Here is a 14,266-nt window from a genome sequence, read left to right as displayed (position 1 = left end):
CAAGCTGAAGTCACTGAGGTAGTCAAGAAACTCCTCGGTGGCAAGGCACCGGGGGTGGATGAGATCCGCCCTGAGTACCTCAAGTCTCTGGATGTTGCGGGGCTGTCTTGGCTGACACGTCTCTGCCGCATCGCGTGGCGGTCTAGGCAGACCGGGGTGGTGGTCCCTCTTTTTCCGGAAGGTGTGTTCCAACTACAGAGGGATCACACTTCTCAGCCTCCCTGCGAAAGTCTTGGCAGGGTACTGGAGAGGAGAATACGGCCGATAGTTGAACCTCAGATTCAGGAGGAACAGTGCGGTTTTCTCTTCCTGGTCGTGGAACACTGGACCAGCGCTATACCCTCTCTAGGGTGCTGGAGGGTTCATGGGAGTTTGCCCAACCAATCCACATGTGCTTTGTGGATTTGGAGAAGGCTTTCGACTGTGTCCCTCAAGGTGTCTTGTGGAGAGTGCTCCGGGAGTATGGGGTCCGGGGTCCTTTGCAAAGGGCTGTCCGGTCCCTATACGACAGGAGCAGGAGCTTGGTTCGCATTGCCGGCAGTAAGTCAGACTTGTTCCCGGTGCATGTTGGACTCCGGCAGGGCTGCCCTTTGTCGCCGGTTTGGTTAATAATTTTTATGAACAGAATTTCTAGGCACAGCCAGGGGCCGGAGGGTGTCGGGTTTGGGGACCACACGATTTCGTCGTGGTGGCCCCTTCAAACCAGGACCTTCAGCATGTACTGGGACGGTTTTCAGCCGAGTGTGAAGCGGCTGGGATGAGAATCCGCACCTCCAAATCCGAGGCCATGGTCCTCAGTCGGAAAAGGGTGGCCCTGCTAAGTATCTTGGGGTCTTGTTCACAAGTGATAGAAGGATGGAACGGGAGACTGACGGATCGGTACAAAAAATTACACCTACGGGTTAGCAGTGAGCGGCCGCTTAGGGTAAAATAGTTGCACTGCACCCTCTGACTATTTCAGGACTGGCTAGATTTGATCGTGAGCGCACACTCGCAACGTGACGTCTCAAAGCAACACCGGGTCCTTAATGAACGAATATTTGAAAATATGAGATGTCCAGAATAATTAAAGATTTAAATGAACTCATAATCAATATTTATGATTATTATTAACACTTCCCATAAATCCTGATGTACTCGTTACATCATAAGAAGAATGTCATCTACGCTAATATTAGTCTCTCTGTTTAACCCGAGGTTTACCGCACTCCGCCGGATCCAGATCTGATGAAGGACCTTCGCCTGGACGCGACGACAACGCAGTCTTGAAGTGTCAACTAGTCCCTCCCCTGTGAAGGACTCCCTCCCTTCCATTTACCTCTGTACAGATAAAGAGTTGTTAGGGTAATTCCGGTTCGTGTTGCTACGCTGAAGCGATAAAAATTCTGTATTATAAATTTTAAGGCCAGACAAGTAGTTTGTTTAGGGTTGTTTTTTTAGGAAAGGACTATATGCCTGCACACATATATTCAAACGCATTTCATTGGCGTTCTGTTCTAACATGATGCTCTTTTTCTGAGCGTGTACGCGCGCGCACTATCAAACGGTTTTTGTTGGGTCAGACCCATCTGCTGGCGATGGGGGGCTGAGACTGAGAGAGCTACATGGCGCTACATGGAAAAAATATGCACCAAACAAGCCACTTTGAAATTTTTCTATTTTCATGAATACAAAAAAACGGTACAATATGAAATTTGGGTGACCCTCCCCCTAGACTAAAACAATTTGGATGACCCTACGTTTATGTAAGCACCCTCACTATTTTCAGAAGCAGTGATTCAGTGATTTGGTTCTAGAACCGGGCCTGCCGCAGACACTGAATAAGGACAACATGTTTTTCTCAGGAGCTCTTTATGTGTGTATGCGTTTTGTTTTCTCTCTCTGTGTGTGTTTTCTGTTGCATGACGCAAACATTCACCTCCATCCTCCCCACCACCACCAAGATGGTCCCTGTCCTTAACTCCCTGAGGGGTCGGTTGCGCCAAAGAACTTTATCATTAAGATTTCTATTTTCATTTATGGTCCATTAATTAAAGGGGTGTTTGATTATGATTTCACTTTTCTAACTTTAGTTAGTGTGTAATGTTGTTGTTTGAGCATAAACAACATCTGCAAAGTTACAATGCTCAAAGTTCAAAGCAAAGGGAGATATTTGCTTTTAAAGAAATTGTTTTTTAGGACTACAACACACGGCTGGTAGAGACTACACAACATTCCTCCCGGGTTAGTGACATCACCAACCCTACAATTTACATAAACCCCGCCCCGGAACACGATTTATAGATTATCAAGACAGAATATGCTAATCAATGACTAGAAGACAACTACACATCAGCTACATAAATTCATCAACTAACCATTCAGAAATGAGACTCTCCATCTTTCTGACTCCGGTTTGAACATAAAATACTTTTTTGAAATTTTCAGTGCATGTGTGAGTGTGTGTGTGAGTGAGTGCAAGCTCTTGAAGCTTCATCCCCTGTGTCGCGAGCAGCAGCTCATTTGCATTTAAAGGGACACACACAAAAACAGTGCGTTTTTTCTCACCCTCAAAAAGTGACAACTTTAACATGCTATATAAAAATATCTGTGGGGTATTTTGAGCTAAAACTTCACACACACACAAACTCAGGGGACATCAGAGATTTATTTTACATCTTGTAAAAAGGGCATTATACCACCTCTTTAATAAATGTCATTGTGATATCATCTCGCCTTCCGAGTCTTTCTGGTAGAACTAGATGACACTGTGCTTTTGGAAGCAACTCCATATTTTGTTATTCTCAAACCATTTACTTGAATGTATTTGACATGAAAATGAAATGTTGCTCATTGTGACGACTTCTTACGACATATCTTCATGTGAGTCAGAGCGTTTCTTTTATGTTTGAAACTCTTCTCACAATGAGTACAGTCGTGCTTTCCTCCAGTATGAACTCGCTCGTGTGATTTCAGGGTTCCAGACTGAGTGAAACTCTTGCCACAATATGAGCACTTGTAAGGTTTTTCTCCAGTATGAATTCTTTGGTGCTGTTTTAGATAGGCCGCTGAGGTAAAACTCTTCCCACAATCACAACACACATAATCTCTCACTTCATTGTGTGTTTTCTGGTGCTGTTTAAAACTGTCCAGCCTTGAATAACTCTTTTCACAGAGAGAACACACATAAGGCTTCTCGTTTGAATGAACTTTCAGGTGAACTTTTAGACTTGATGATGAAATAAAACCTTTACCACACTGATCACAGCTAAATGGTTTTTCTCCAGAGTGAATGCGCAGATGATGACCAAGACCTGATGCATGAGGAAAACTCTTTCCACACTGAGTACATGGATACGGTTTCTCTCCAGTGTGAATTCTCATGTGTTGGTTAAGGTGTGCTTTGTGTGTGAAACTCTTTCCACACTGAGTACATGTATACGGTTTCTCTCCAGCGTGAATTCTCATGTGTATTTTAAGGTTTCCTTTCTGTGTGAAACTATTTCCACACTGAGTGCAGGTGGGCAGCTTTTTGGCTTTTGTTGTTTGAATTGTAAAGTTACGATGTTCCTCCTCTTCATTCAGTTCTTGTCTTTGCTCTTTCACTCTCACCTGGTCTAAAATACACAGAAATACAGTTTCAATATCAGTTTAAGTGAAGCCTGATTTAGAAAGCAACAGAGATAATGTATCAGATATTTTATGTGGCAAGGTTTTGTTCTGTCATTCACTTTAATGTAGTTAAAATATGTTTGACAACTGCTATATACAAGGTTACGATCATTCAGATGCATTTCTCCATCATTTATCATCTATATACTGCTTATTAATTCACATCCACCAAAGCAGTCATAATGGCTTTGATACCGTAATGTTTCTTAATATTCAACAATGAAGAATCACGAATGGACACCAACCTATTTGTTCCTCAGTATCTTCATGTTTTATTCTGGATGGTTCTGGATCACTCATGTCTTCAATCTCCTCTTTAATAAACTCCATCTTTAACAGTCACACAGATTTCAGCTGCTACTCCTGGAGTTTGTCCTTCTCTTATAGGATGATGGGAATATTCCCAGTATTTATTGGTGAATTGTTGTGGGAGGGGCTTCACTGCAGGTGTGAACTGTGATCACTGTGTTTTTATCCAATCTCCATTTAAAAAGTACAGAGCCATCATGTTTAACTGCTGCTGAAAAACCTCTTTGTCTCTGAAAGTTCCTGTTTTCAGCTCATTCATTATGGAGATGTCTGAGATCTGCAGTAAATTGGCACATTAAGCTCATTTTATTGGTGTCAAGAGGCAGAAACTACAGCATCATCACCTTTAACTTCAGTTCTTGTCTTTGCTCTTTCACTTCCATCGGGTCTGAAACATTAAAACATGAAGTTGTTAGAATGAGTTCAAGGATAAATGTGAATTTTCACGTGAACCCTGATTTAATAACAGAAAACAAGTGAGATCTGCTGATCAAATATTATATTTTTGATGTACCAAAGTTTAGTTTTGTCATCCTCTTGTTAATTGTCAAAATGTGAACGACAACTGCTGTACAAGATTATGATATAAGTGCATTTATATTCCTAGATTATTTGCTTCTTTTTCACAGCTCTTATGATTGACATCTAACAATATATTAAGCATTTAAACTAATTGGGGAGAAAAAAAACATAAAATCAGGCATGATTTTTTTTTTCATGTTGAAAATTATGTTTTGTGTAAAAGATAATTTATTCAAATTTTTACGCTCTATTATAAATTGTCCGCTGATGGTGGTTGTTTTATTTATGATGAATGTTGCAAAATCGGCTGCTGTTAGGGTTAAGAAGAGAGGAGAAGGTTTTGAAGAGCATGCGAGAGTCAGAAGAATTGTTAATTTTGTTGTGATAGTAAGTAGTTTTAGCAGTAGATAATTAACACATGGTTACAGAGTCGATCGTACTCATGGGATGCGTTTTCATAATAATCGAATGTAAAGAGTTTTATCTCTAAAAACTGATTAGTTTATAATGCTAGTATATGGGGCATATAATAAGTAAAAGTAAATCGTTAATACCACTAAAAAGGCTCAAAATAGCCTCACACTAACATAATGGGGGTCCCTACGTGCAAATCGAAGCATTGAGAACTTTATACAGACAGTTTAATAAGAAGATTATTTGCTTCTTTTGCACAGCTCTTATGATTGACATCTAACAATATATTAAGCATTTAAACTAATTGGAAAAAAAAAACCCTTAAAATCAGGCATGATTTTTTTTTCCCACGTTGAAAATTATGTTTTGTGTAAAAGATAATCTAGTTATTCAGATAATAGGCTAAATGTTTTGTCTTTGAACTTTAATTATACTAATAAAATGACACACCAGTGAATTTAGTCAAAAATGTCTTGTAAATATATAGATTTCACGCAGCAACACAAATGAACCACATCTGCAGTTTATTGACAGAAATCAACACACACACATGATGAAGGATGCATGAGAAAATACACATTAATTACTGTCCAATTAATCAACATGTCACAGATATGGCTAAAAACATACATTAACATCAAAATGAAAGCTTAACACATTTAAACAAAATTTCCAGACTCAATCCACCAAAATGATATGTGCAATTTTTGTTTTTACGCCCGTTAATAAAACTCCAAAAATACATCAAACTGTTGGCAGAAAAACACATACATAACCTTATACCGGTTTTATGGCACTTCCATAATATAAACTCAAAACTTCACTTAATTGTAACGAGGCTTCAGCAAATGGAGGATTCATTTGCAGCTTTATTGTAATCTTGTCATACAATCAGGGTCAATAACCAGCAAACACAACATAGAGACAAAGCAACTCATAATCTGAAAACAGGCATAAAGTCAGACAGCAAACTTACATAAATCAGTCCACAATAGAAAGCAGTTCAGGACAGCAGCAAACAATCACGAAGAGAATAAACAGTCCAAGAGTAATCCACGGGAAGACAAAAACACGTGAAGAAACGCTCAGAGATGTTCAAACAAAAACTTCACATCTTCTTCTTGCTTGCTTGCTTCATGCTTTTAGGTGCATTACCGCCACCTTCTGAATAGGAGTGTGAACATAATTTTTATGAATATCAGTTTTATCTTTATTTCCGCTAACTGTTCTATAAGTGTTTGTCTTTCCTGATTGTATTTAGGACAATGTTCTATATAACATGTTCTACAGATTCTTGATTACCACACTCACAGTTACCATCGGCATGTTTCCTCATTATAACTAATGTGCTGTTCAATCCTGTATGTTCATATCTCATTCTAGAGATAATATCCTCCTCCTGCTTTCTGCTGGTATTTCCACTTCCTCCATCATTCTTTGGAATGTTATATAGATGTCTGCCTCTGCTTTAATTATCCCATAAATAGTTTCATACCCTTATTTTTTGTTTTAATCATAATTTTAATTTCTGCTTTACTACATTGTACTTGAATATTAATTTGATCTTGCTTTGTTGCCATTTCAGCATATTTATCTGCAATTTCATTCCCCATTACTCCTGGGACCCAACCCAACACAATATTGACTCCTGACTTTATCAATCTACTCACTAAATGCATTATATCATAAACAATATCTTGCCTGGATTCAGAATGCATATTCATTATACTTAATAAAGCTGAACTAGAATCAGACTTACTAAACCTTTCGATCCATATTCCTCCACCCATAATAAAGCCAACCATATAGCAATTAATTCAGCTGTATACACAGCAAGATCATCACTAATTATATTAGCCTTAATCAGTTTTAATTCAGGGATTGCATATGCCACTCCCACTCTCTTGTTTATTTTTGATGCATCTGTATATATCTTAATATTATTTCCATATTTTCCTCCCACATACATTTTCAAATGTACAGTTATCTATGGTAATCCCATTCTCTCTTTCTTCCAGTAGCGTTAGATCTATTGCTACCTCTTCAAGCATCCAAGGGGGAACACACAAATATGCTACCGTTGGACTTAAACTTAACGTATTAATTTCCATTTCTTTAGCAATATTCTCTATTGTCCAACCAAAACTTGAGCTGTTTTTTCTCCTCCACTTGACAGGGCAATAGAAATGAGGCACTTCTTCATCTGTGGTATTTTATTGGCAGTTTGCAAACAAAGTCCATTACCGCCATCTTCTGGAATGAGATGTGAACTCATTAGGATGTCATTTTATATATGTTACTAAACTAAAACCTAAATCCTGAGTTTCTTTCATAAAGATCAAACATCATTAATTATAGATTGCATGCCAGCCAAACTCAATTGTTTTTTAAAAACTCAATCCATTATTTCAACTGAGAAGACAGAGGTGATCTGAAGTTATTTTTTGGATGTTAATGTTGTATTTTGGGATGAATACAGATGCACCCGTCTTGCCAGTTATTGGATCTTTGGATCCATCTGTGTAGTTCTGTATGAGTCATCATACCTGGTTACTTATATACAACTCAATTAATTTGTGTTTCATCAACATTGATTCCATGTGACAAAATTAGATGTAAAGTATGATTACGACAATGAGTGGGTCCTAATAACACATGTTGTCTATCTGCAATTGAGTTTAGGATGTCTGTAAATGTCAATACCAATGTCCTTTTCATTATCCACATGGATATTAAAATCACCAACAATTAGGGCTTTATCTGCAGCCAGTATTAACTCTGATAGAAAATCAGTAAATTCTTTGATGAAGTATGAACAGTGCCCTGGTGGCCTCAGTAGTCAGCACCAATCTCAGGTGGGATTTGTCATTTACACTATAAGACTTGATTTTCATGCTAAGACAAAAGCTGAGATTAAACGTACCGTCCAATAAAGCAATAAAACGCCCTACGGAGAGAAGATCTCAAAGAAAGAGCACAGGACATCGCCTTGTCCACACTTTTCTCCTTCTATATAATGTCTATATACCACATGTTGTATCTTGTGACTGTATTGTTTTATCCTTTTCGAGTTTGGTATCATTTTAAATATCTCAGTGCGATTGGTAAAATGGTTTTAATTTCATTGCAGTCATTGGCATTATGAGAAAGATTGAAACCTTAGGAGAATCCTGTTCTCCTCTTTGGGTGGTGTCTCTTCAATATGTCTGATAGGCTTTATTGTATCAGATACATGTCACTGCACTGATTGGTCCAGTTTTGGTCTGCAATCTCTGACCCAGAAGAAAACCTGCTTCAATGTGTTACCATGGTGAGGAAAACAACTAAAAACCAATCCACCTTGTTGAGTCTCTCCAACTTTACCTGTTAGCAAATGAAACCGGCTTTGTGCTACAGGCCACAGGCCGTTTTTATTGTTTTACTAAGAACTGCCTTACACTGACCGCTAAATGTCAGAAAGTTACAACTCAAAAACAACTTCCACAAAACTATTGTCACAGAACTAAAGGATATTTCACAATACGTTTGCTTTATCTGAATCTCATTTATTTTAATTATTGGATCTGTAGAAACCTTTTACTCACAAAATCACACATTGTCAGTGAAATTGTCATTTTATTTGTTGTTATTGTACAGAGTTATTGTACAGATTTACGATATTGTATACCTGTTTTTGTAATAACAGGCTTTGTCAAAAAAAAATTGTTTCATATATTTACAAATAACCGATGGCTGTTTTTTTTCTACATTTGTTTCCAGTCTCTTTTAATTTAGGCATTTCTTTGAGTAAAATATCATCCGAAGGATCTGAATGAACTTTCAAGTGTTTTTAGATGTGATGATGAAATAAAAGCTTTACCACACTGATCACAGCTAAATGTTTGGTAACGCTTTAGATTACAGCCCGGAAAGTACTGCGTAATTGAAATGAAATTATAGTGTAACTTTCGGTAATTACAGTGTACCTATAAAGTATTTACGTGTAAGTATAGGGGAACAATATGTAAAGTCTTGGGAATAAAGGGGTAACTACCAGGAAAATAACTAATTATTTACTGTAAGTATTTTAGAACTACGGGGTACTTATAATAGCCTACAATCGTACTTTTGGGAGCAATTTAGCGAGTACACTGCACCTTTTTGTAATAATAGTGTAAATACATAAAGGCTTTTTTCAAATTACGGGGTACATATCAGTGCATTTTTAAAGTAGGCTAATTTGTTATTATTGCAAAGGTGCACTGATAAAGTTGTTTCAAGGCAAGTAAAACTATTGCAACTTTTTTTTTAAATGCTGGGGAAATACTCTTGTTTCATGTAGTTACAGGGTAAGTATGACATTGCGGGCCGTAAATTAAAGTGGTGCTTCTTACCCTCTTGTTTCATGTAGTTACAGTGTAAGTACAATAAAAACATATGTATACACACAATCTGATATCACTTGGAAAACTTTATTTGAAAAACAACTTATTTCAAAACAGATTTACAACACATTACACTTCTTATTCTTTATTAGTTTTTAAAAAATGAACTTTTCATTTCAAATACTAAAGTCCTGACAGAAAGTATGTTTTGTCCTTTTTTGTTTATCTTGCATGGCTTCCTCCTCTTGTTCCTCTTCTTCTTTTTCTATCATTTCATTGATTAGCCTAATCTTAAGAAGGAGTCTTTTGCTATTCTGTATTATGTATTAAAAGAAAATACAGTAGACCCAGAAATGTTCTCATAATTTACTCATCTTTTCGCTACCGACCAATTGACACCAGCGAGTGCATGAGAGTCGGCTTGGTTTCGCGTTTGGTGAGCTTCAAGCGTTCATTGCGTTCTCGCGAGAGTTTGATGTGAAACTCGCGCGAGAACTGGCGTCTGTTCTTCTGTATTGTTTGTTTTTCATTATTATTATCTGTTATTGTTTGTATTTTGTTGTGAGCATTAATAAAAACATCAAAAAAAGAGTCGACATTCGGTTTCTCGGCGCGCTTACGTCACGGTCACGCTTTAAGTTGTCAAGCGTGAACTCTCAACCCTCTCATGCACGCGCAGGTGACAGCTGGTCGGAAGCGATGTAGCCTGGGTTTCCCCAGACTGCCTTTGCGCAGCGCGATTTTATTCTCGCTGAAAGGCAGTCTGGAAACCATGGACCTGTTTTTCGCCTCGTTTAGGGAACCAATCACAGAACGGGGAGGGAGTAGCAAGACGATGACGACATATTTGCGACACAACTAGGCAGTTTGTTTATATCGGTTTATATCTATGGAGTCAACATGGCAGCAGACGCGAAGCTACCTTTTGATGCAGCCTTAGATATTGTTCTAAGTAGTTTAGATCGCAATTTTATTTAGAAAAAAGAGCAGCGTTTGGCGTTAAACCATTTCTCTACATACGTCATCTGGTATAATGGAAACGATTGGCTATGAGCTACGTACAGGCGCATTTGATAGACATTCTTAGCGCCCAATAAACGGCGCCGGCACATTCGTAAACCACGCCTCAAATACGAGAAAATGAACATGTGGTTCCCAGACCCAAGTCTCAACGAGAATTGGGTCTGGCGTTAGCCAGGCTAGAAGCGATGTCTACTAGTTTAAACATGTAAACTATTTGGTATTTTTCTTACAAACACTTATCGTCTCACTTCAGAAGACATTGATTCATCCATTGGGGTCGTATGGATTACTGTAGTTATTGCTGTAGGTGCTGTTTGATGTCAACTTTCAGGAACACATGAGCTTGCATTATGCATTCACAGAGATTATATATTTTTCTAAAAACTTTTGTTTGTGTTAATCTGAAGAAGGAAATTCATATACATCTCGGATGACATGAGGGTAAAAGATGAGTAAATGGTGAGGACATTTCTGTACTGTATTTTCTTTAACATATTTTGTACATGTATTTTCTGTACTGTATTTTCTGTAACACATAATACAGAATAGCAAGAGGGATTCCATCTTAATATTCATCAGTGGAAAGAAAGAAAAAGAAGAAAAGGAACAAGAGGAGGAGGAAACCAAGCAAGACAAAGTGTTGTAAATCCGTTTTAAAATAAGTTGTTTTTCAAATAAAGTTTTCCAAGTGATATCAGATTGTGTGTATACATATGTTTTTATTGTACTTACCCTGTAACTACATGAAACAAGAGGGTAAGAAGCACCACTTTAATTTACGGCCCGCAATGTCATAGGCTACTTACACTGTAACTACATGAAACAAGAGTATTTCCCCAGCATTTAAAAAAAAAAGTTGCAATAGTTTTACTTGCCTTGAAACAACTTAATCAGTGCACCTTTGCAATAATAACAAATTAGTTATTTAAGCCTACTTTATAAATGCACTGGTAATTTAAAAAAAGCCTTTATGTATTTGTACACTATTATTACAAAAAGGTGCAGTGGATGTAGCCTACTCGCTAAATTGTTCCCCAAAAGTACGATTGTATTATAAGTACCCCGTAGTTCTAAAATACTTACAGTATAAATAATTTGCCTAAATAATTAGTTTTTTCCCCCCTGGTTGTTACCCCTTTATTCCAAAACGTTACATATTGTTCCCCTATACTTACACGTACGTACTTTATAGGTACACTGTAATTTAGTTTTAATTACGCAGTACTTTCCGGGCTGTAATCTAAAGCGTTACCAAAACGTTTTTTTCTCCAGAGTGACGGAGCAGATGATCACTGAGAGTTGATGCATGAGGAAAACTCTTTCCACACTGAGTGCATGTATACGGTTTATCTCCAGTATGAACTCGCTCATGTGATTTCAGGTGTCCAGACCGAGCGAAACTCTTGTCACAATATGAGCACTTGTAAGGTTTTTCTCCAGTATGAACTCTTTGGTGTTGTTTAAGAAAGGCCGCTGAGGTAAAACTCTTCCCACAGTCACAACACACATAATCTCTCACTTCATTGTGTGTTTTCTGGTGCAGTTTAAAATGATCCAGTCGTGAAACACTCTTTCCACAGAGAGAACACACATAAGGCTTCTCGTCTGAATGAACTATCAAGTGTGTTTTTAGATGTGATGATGAAATAAAATCTTTACCACACTGATCACAGTTAAATGTTTTTTCTCCAGAGTGAATGCGCAGATGAACACTGAGATTTGATGCTTGAGAAAAACTCTTTCCACACTGAGTGCATGTATACGGTTTCTCTCCAGTGTGAATTCTCATGTGTGTGTTAAGGTGTGCTTTGTGTGTGAAACTCTTTCCACACTGAGTGCATGTATACGGTTTCTCTCCAGTGTGAATTCTCATGTGTTTGTTAAGGTTTCCTTTCCGTGAGAAACTCTTTCCACACTGAGTGCAGGTGTGCAGCTTTTTGGCTTTTGTTCTTTGAATTGTAAAGTTATGATGTTCCTCCTCTTCATTCAGTTCTTGTCTTTGCTCTTTCACTCTCACCTGGTCTAAAATACACAGAAATACAGTTAGAATCAGTTCAAGTGAACCCTTATTTAAAGCTGCAGTCCGTCGTTTTTCCTCTTTGTCGCCATCTCTGTTAGAAATCTGCAATTGCAGTTATTCGCGGAATTATTAACTGTGCGTGGGTAGTAAATCGGCATGAAACAGCGCGGATGAACACAATGTATTGAGGAGAACCTGTCGCGTCGCTGTGGATACTGTACTGTCATCAGCAATGTTAGAGTATACCTTTTGAAAGTGTCAACATTAGAATTTTCATCGGTAAATGTCATCTGAACAAGTAAGTAACATTCACTTTTGTTCTGACCAAATTCGGGGGGTGGGGGGGAAGCATTGCAGTAGGCTATATCATGCTGATTAAATCTAACGATTGCTTAGGCTATATCACGTCAAAACGTGAAAAATATATTTTTTCTGTAGCCACTCTGAAGTCCGATGTCTTTGTGTTTTACAACTGGTGAATCTCCAGTTGTCACTGGTGATTGTCGCTTTAAACTTTCGGGATCCGCCATACCAAGTGCTAAGCTAAATCTCCACCTCCATCATCCACACACGCTAGCCGGGGACTCCTTCTCTATGTGTACAGAAGTGAAGTAATGACGCAAAGACATGCTCGAAATTCCCGCGGAAATCCACCAGTACCACTGGAATTAAAATCATTATTACAAGATTACCGTTTTGAATCGAGGTAAGGCAAGCAGATCGTTTTGAACACTGGCTGGTTACGTTTTTTTTCAAAAATGTCTTTTTTGATATTTTTAAACCCAAAAAAGTGCCGGACTGCAGCTTTAATAGCAGAAAGCAACAGAGATCAGATCTTTCACTTTTTGTTCTGTCATTCACTTGTTAATATAGATAAAATGTGTTTGACAACTGCAATATACAAGGTTGTGATCATTTGGATGTATTTCTCTATCATGTATCATCCATATACTGCTTATTAATTCACATCTCCCAAAGCAGTCAACAATGAAGAATCAAGAATGGACACCAACCTATTTGTTCCTCAGTATCTTCATGTTTTATTCTGGATGGTTCTGGATCCCTCATGTCTTCAATCTCCTCTTTAATAAACTCCATCTTTAACAGTCACACAGATTTCAGCTGCTACTCCTGGAGTTTGTCCTTCTCTTGTAGGATGATGGGAATATTCCCAGTATTTATTGGTGAATTGTTGTGGGAGGGGCTTCACTGCAGGTGTGAACTGTGATCACTGTGTTTTTATCCAATCTGCATTTAAAAAGTACAGAGCCATCATGTTTAACTGCTGCTGAAAAGCCTTTTTGTCTCTGAAAGTTCCTGTTTTCAGCTCATTCATTATGGAGATGTCTGAGATCTTCTGTAAATTGGCACATTAAGCTCATTTTATTGGTGTCAACAGGTTGAAACAAACTACAGCATCATCACCTTTAACTTCAGTTCTTGTCTTTGCTCTTTCACTTCCATCGGGTCTGAAACATTAAAACATGAAGTTGTTAGAATGAGTTCAAGGAGGATAAATGTGAATTTTCATGTGAACCCTGATTTAATAACAGAAAACAAGTGAGAGCTGTCTATCAAATATTATATTTTTGATGTACCAAAGGTTAGTTTTGTCATCCTCTTGTTAATTGTCAAAATGTGAACAACAACTGCTGTACAAGATTATGATATAAGTGCATTTATATTCCTAGATTATTTGCTTCTTTTTTCACAGCTCTTATGATTGACATCTAACAATATATTAAGCATTTAAACTAATTGGGGAAAAAACACATAAAATCAGGCATGATTTTTTTTTTCATGTTGAAAATTATGTTTTGTGTAAAAGATAATTTATTCAAGGCAAGGCAAGGCAAGTTTATTTATATAGCACATTTCATACACAGTGGTAATTCAAAGTGCTTAACATAGAAGAGATTAAGATAATTACATAGATTATAAAAGAAATAAGAATAATTAAAAC

The 14,266-nt window shown here is 37.6% G+C and overlaps 1 protein-coding gene and 1 long non-coding RNA gene across 2 annotated transcripts in view; one reads left to right on the top strand and one right to left on the bottom strand.

Moving 5' to 3' along the window:
* LOC306997106 (uncharacterized protein) overlaps positions 1–14,266 on the top strand; it is a 417,445-nt gene that overhangs the window by 10,504 nt on the left and 392,675 nt on the right. The gene's annotated exons all lie outside the window — the stretch shown is intronic.
* LOC306997134 lies at positions 1,559–6,227 on the bottom strand. Its single transcript, XR_013797276.1, has 3 exons — positions 5,873–6,227; positions 3,897–4,348; positions 1,559–3,596 (listed from the first exon to the last, which is right to left on the bottom strand). It is a non-coding gene; the product is annotated as an uncharacterized lncRNA (long non-coding RNA).

This window comes from Phoxinus phoxinus, assembly GCF_949152265.1.
Source record: "Phoxinus phoxinus genome assembly, chromosome: 4".
Classification (NCBI taxonomy): domain Eukaryota; kingdom Metazoa; phylum Chordata; class Actinopteri; order Cypriniformes; family Leuciscidae; genus Phoxinus; species Phoxinus phoxinus.
Note: the sequence above shows the minus strand (reverse complement) of the source record. Positions and strands in the feature narration are given on the sequence as shown.